This window comes from Euwallacea fornicatus, chromosome 21 (assembly GCF_040115645.1).
Source record: "Euwallacea fornicatus isolate EFF26 chromosome 21, ASM4011564v1, whole genome shotgun sequence".
NCBI lineage: Eukaryota > Metazoa > Arthropoda > Insecta > Coleoptera > Curculionidae > Euwallacea > Euwallacea fornicatus.
In genome coordinates, this window is record NC_089561.1 from 3058331 (window position 1) to 3064552 (window position 6222).

Consider the following 6222-nt stretch of genomic DNA (forward strand, 5'->3'; position numbering starts at 1 on the left):
CAATTAAGGGCTGGGTATGAAATGAATGCATTTCGCCGTCAAAAAATGGATTTTATTACGGGGGAAGTAGGTAATAAAATAATGTTTGCTATGGGCGTTTTTCGCTTTGTTTGTAGAGCGGATCGAAATCAGGTCCAGTGATCAATTAGATTTACCATATGAACATACGAGATTTTATATTGAAACTTTTGAGTTACAAAATATCCCATAATATTTGCTTTAGGCAATCGAACAAAAAAATTCTTTACTCTTCGAGTATTGCGACTATTGAAAGTTATATCTGTTGATTTTCGTCTTGTCTATCAAGGAAAATGCTATTAAGAAAAAATTAGAGCCATCCAGGCAAAGGTCATAAGTTTATTGATCACATCTAATGCCAAATAAAATTGCTTTTACGAGCCATTTCTGGTCGTTATTGATAGTCAACATTCTTGAACCTCTTGACTAACTCTGAATATTTATAAGAGTTTTCGCAATGATTTCAAACGTTTTTAACCAGATTTCGACGATAGGCGCAAATCCAGAAATCCGTTCCACGACCAAATATCACTTTCCCAATCCAATTTCCTACAAGACGTTTCACAGCTATTTGTCAACTCGAATTTTATTTTCCAAGTCGGCTTCGTTGCTAATTAGGCAAATCTGACTTCCGAGATATTGTGGTGCTTTGCATGCTAATGCTTCCAAACTATTCCCTTATTTGCATATAGACAGTCTTAACTGCTGTGAACTTGACAAAGTCAATTAGTTTCAATCGTTTTAACGCAGACTCTCGGCTAATATGAGATAGGGCCTCATTCAAGTAGGTTCTAACGTGTCTGGTATAATATGTTGTCGATAGAGAATAGTTTAAGGATGCTGAGTTGATTACATCCGTCAGGAAGTTGTTTAGAATAATTCACAAAATTCTATCTGGATAAGATAAATTGTTTTTCAGTGAATGCACATTTTCGAATTTAAATGGTAATGGTCACGTTCCCACGAAGGCGGAGACATAATTTCTAATTTCGCAAGCAATTAGCCTAAAACATTCGTAATTTCTAGTTTTTGTCATATTATATAAGCCCCATTTTGCGCTCGTCGAAAATTAAAATGTCTGGATGAAAAATGTCCGGAATACGAAATAACTCTCTAATCCCTAAGCCGCTAATTTCTCAGTTCTTTTTACGTCATTACGTAGTTTTAATTTTTCAAAATTAAAATTGCTATAAAGAGGGTCTTAATCTTCGCTTAACAAATTTTCATAAATTTCAGTGTCGGTTTCATTGACGGGTTTGAGAGTGTATCTCTGTTGCACACTAATCGCTTAAACCTGGCTTTGAACTTCTTTCTAAGTAGTCAACACTAATTGAGAATTAAACAAGCTTTTAGTTACAGAAAGTCAATAGGACCAACGAAGTGCATAATTTCCTCAAGTGCTACCGGCTTTGTTTCAATATTGACTCTGTATAATCCGCTTTAACTTGGAAGTCTGTCTGATTGAATCTAATTAATCTGCATGAAATTTGGATGGATTATTAATTACTGGTAATGATATCTGATATAACATGTTTAGAAATAATTATTGGGAAATGTTTTGAAATTCGCTTCGTTAATCCTTCTGTTCCATGAAACTCTGGCTTTATTCTAAAGGGTACTAGAGTAACATGGACTAAATTTAGCAGCTCAATTGATGTGGCAACTTCGAAATCTGCTTTGTTTGCAGCAGGGGAAAGGGCAAGTGAAGCAACAGACAAAACTGTTACACACACTAACAACGAAACACTGTAAATGGATCCTGCTTTTTTGCCAAGATTTTTTTGCAATAAATGTCTCATCAATCCACAAAAAATATTTCGCAGCTTACTTTTGCAACATAACTTTTGTGAAATAGAGAATAAAAATAGCTTTTAGATAAAATACCGGAAATTTATACTTTCAGTGCAAAAACCAAGAGTGATGTTATCGGAAAAGAGTAAACAGTGTAAAGAATCGACGAAAACCGTTTTTTTTTAAATATTTTGAGAACTATAAAACTTCTGAAAAAAAAACGAAAATTTTATACGAGGTGCTTCGCTAGTTTATTTGTGGGTGTATGTGGGTGCATGCGGAACATAGAGGAAAAGCTATATCTAGGAAAAAATTATAGCTAAAAATCATAACAACTGAGAAGAGTCGAGTTTAAAGAAAAAGCCTTTTAGACTCTAAGAAATTCAACCAAACAGTAAGTACCGATTTATGAAAAACGGACAATGAACAGCTGTCAGTTGAGAGATATACAAAAGTGGTGCCGGAGTGTAAAACGGTGATGATGAAGAGCAGGGAATCGTATTAGCGGACCCGAAAAATTCAAAATAAAAAGAGCACCGAGGAAAGCTGTTGACCATGTAGAAACGACTAAGAAACGGGTATTCTACATAGGCAAGGAAAAGGAGCTGGGAAAAAAAATTCAAGAAGGAAAGCTCGATTAAAAAGGAAAAAAAATGGTACGTCATCTGTTCATATCAGAAACCTCATAAATAAATTGGCTCGAAGGAGAGTGTGACAAACACTCTCAGTGAACGGAAAATAGTAACGCTGTGTCTCGTAAACAAGTCAAGAAAACCCTTATATTCTCTTGGCACGTGTATACCATTATATTTGAAGAGCACTATTGCAAACATATACGAATATCTCATGAAGATCACAGTAGAACGAGTAATTCAATTGAAACGGAGAGTTTCACTCAACCAGTCCAGCCTCAAGTTTTCGTTTTTATATTGAAAAAGTCATGAGGATCAGTGCCGAATGATAGTTGCTTGCTGGTGGCGTTTGATCTGCAGAATGCTTTTTCCATCGAATTAAAGCTTCTCATAATAGATGATATACAAAAAAAAACTGGGAAGGGGGAGGGAGGTGAGCGGAAGAATGTAGAATTAGACACTTCTGTTTCTCCCTTGTGGCCACATAATGCGATGCAGGCAGAAGGGCTATCGTTGTGTCGGTGGTAATAAGTGAGTCTTGAAGGTGAAGACTTCGAAATTCAATCAACAAGGTTAGAGTTCCTTCTTTATCGAAGCCTTGAAAGCAAATTATAAAGAGAACATTACTGAGCAGAACTTTCATTACCCCCTTACATTGTATTTATACTGCGTGATAGAGAAAAGGGAGCACCCTGTAAAAATGGTCTCATTTAAATAATTTTTGGTACGTATGCTTCTTACGCCAAAACAAATACTTCAAACAAAAAATTAAACAAATTTAAATGTTAAAAACCGAAAAAAAATTTTAATTTGTCGGTCCTCCGCGGCATCTTATAGATTCTTGTACACATCTAGGCATGGATCTAATGAGGTAACTGATGTCCTCTTGGGGGACCTCATTCCAAGCTATCTGGACGGCGTGACATAGCGCCGCTAGAGTTCGTGGGAGATGGGGTACATTATGCAACCTTCTACCTACAGTACCTCATACATATTCAATAGGAAGAAGTCTGGAGATCGAGGTGGCCAAGGCAGCAAATTGATTTCAATTTGTTGAAAGAAGTCCATAGTTACTTTAGCCACATGTGGTCGTGCATTGTCTTGCTGGAAAACTGGATTAACAAGAGTTTCTAGATATGGCACGAGATGACATTTCAGGACTTTTTGGATGTATCGTTGGGCCGTCATACTGCCTCTGATGAAAAGTAAAGGGGACTTGCTACCATATGTATTAGCACCTCAAACCGTTACCCAACAGTCTGATGGATACGTTTATGTATTGTAAATTGAGGATTCCATCTTTCACCCCGTCATCTTCTTGCTCTTGCCCGACTATTATCTATACCCAAATAGAATCTGAATTAGTTCCTAAATACGATTTTATCTCATTTCAGATTTCAATATATGCGTTTTCTGCACCACCTCAGTCGATTTTGACGATGATTTAAGGTAAGGGGTAATACAAGATGGGGACAGCAGGAAATCAGTCCGTAACTTCATATCCTGCGACAAATGGTTCGAATTCCAACGAGCCTTTCACGATCAGCAAACCACTGATATGTCAGCGTCATCGACGAGACGAACCTCAAAAATCCATAATTTGGAGGCGGCCATTTTAGCGTTTTGTAGTTCTTCAAGATCGTCCAGTATTTCTCCTTCTGCCTGTTTGCTCTTCTTGGAAGCAGGTCTGACAACATTTCACTATAGTGTTGACAATACGATTCAGTTTAGTGGCGATTTCCCTAAATGACCGACCAGTCTATCGTAGCCCCACCAATCGGCGTCTTCCAAAGTCGCTCAATTGATGAAAATTTCGCTGCATTCTGCGTCTAGCCATATTTGCTTAATCTAAAAGCACTTTCTAAGCACCCCACCCATCAATGAATGATATTTTGCAGTGTTATTGTTGATATTTTATTGAAAGTTTTATAATAAAAGAAAACCTAAAATTCGTGATAACTCGTAAATACATCGATAAATATGGCTGAAAATTTCGTCGTCTTCTGTGTTCTCATGTACAAACATGCACGCCAAAAATTACTTAAATAAAACAATTTTTACGGGATGTTCTCTTTTCTGTGCTGCTGAGTACAGTTACGTGAATGCAAGGGAAGAACCACGCATCCACCAAGTATAGGAATATTCTAAATGAGGATTCGAAATATCCCTATTATTTCAGCCGTTTGCGAGTACTTGAGTTCCTTGGTGGTGGATAATTTCCATGAGTCCTGAAAGTTTCGTCACGCTCCAGAAATCGAGCCACAGAAAGCGTTAATTAAGTTCAAAACAATCTTATTCCCATACAAATAATTAATGCGGTTGAAAAAGCAAAGGCTCATTGAAGAAGCTGCTAACATCTTGACCCCACTGAAACTTTTAAGCGATAGACAAAAGTTTTAAGCTGATCAAGACGCCGAAAAGAACAGGAGAACTACACTCTTGTATAAAGTTCGTTTGGGACACAAAATTGATTTCCAAGACGTATGGAATATTTGAGCAGGCTACTTAACTGTATATTGCATATTGAATTTGAAAAGTCGAAAGTGGAACAAGCACATCATCAAAACAACCATCCCTTTGTGTCATAATCCGCTTGCAACAAAATGAGGAAACTTACATATTGCATCTCCTCAGCTATGCAATATGACTTTTGTTCCCAGAACTCGAAACCCCATATAGCCCACTTTTCTTGCATAGGCAATGCGGAATAAAGCCGCGAGAAGGGAACAAAATAGAAACTCGGAACAATTTTAGTGAAACTTTCCTTCGGTGTATTCCCGGCACAAAGCTTGCTTTGAAAAAACGTAATATTGTGTTCTTTGAGTTTTCCAATTAAATTACTTTGAACAAGCAGGTTTGACGTTATAACGTAAAAATGTATTTTCCTACTTGATCGATTTCCCCTTACCACATCGAGATCTTCTCTGAAAGGACCTCATTCTGCCATGTGAGTTGACCGCATTATTTTAAGTCAAAGCAGAATGGAACCGAGGACAAAGCATTAAGGCTTAAATTGATGCAAAAATTGTTTGCCCGGGAACTTTCCTGCGGCATTTCAGTTCAGACTAGAAAACTTTTATACTTTGCCGAGAAAACTCGTAAAATACTGCTTTGAGCTGAGAAATTGAATTATGCGCTCACAGTAATTCAAAGAGAAATAAGTTGAGAACAAATGGGAAAAATTGTGTGTCAGTATTTGTAATAATTAATCATCATGGATATTTCATACAATAAAATTCTACCTACAAAGGTCTCTTTGTTAATTTTCGAGTTAGACATAATTTCATAGGTGCAGGTACAGTCTTTGAAACGACGAAATTACTCTTTGTTTCGACAATAAAGAGAAAAAAAGACGTCAAATTAACAATGGAAAATAGTACTTCATTTCTTTTTAATTAGTTACTGCAATTAAAGTCTGCAAATTGCCTGGAGGTTTTCAATATAATAGAAAACAGGATTTGAACCCAGAAAACTTCTTACCCCAAGTAGGAAGTTTGAGGAGAGCCTGAGGGATGCGAGCGGAATATTGACGATTGATGCACTTTCTAAGAGCATTTGGGTTAGTACTTGAACTTTTAGAATTACAGTTCAAATTCGATATATTTAGTTTTAGGTTTTATATTGGGGTAACATTTTCGAGTTCGACTCCAGTTTTCAAGCTATACAACGCGTTGGGGGGCCCCCAAAAGTGGTTTAGTGTTATCTTCGAATTCACATCTCTAAAGAGATTTTTAGGGCGAAAGAGATTTTGCGTGATCACGAGATCGGTAAAACGAGAACC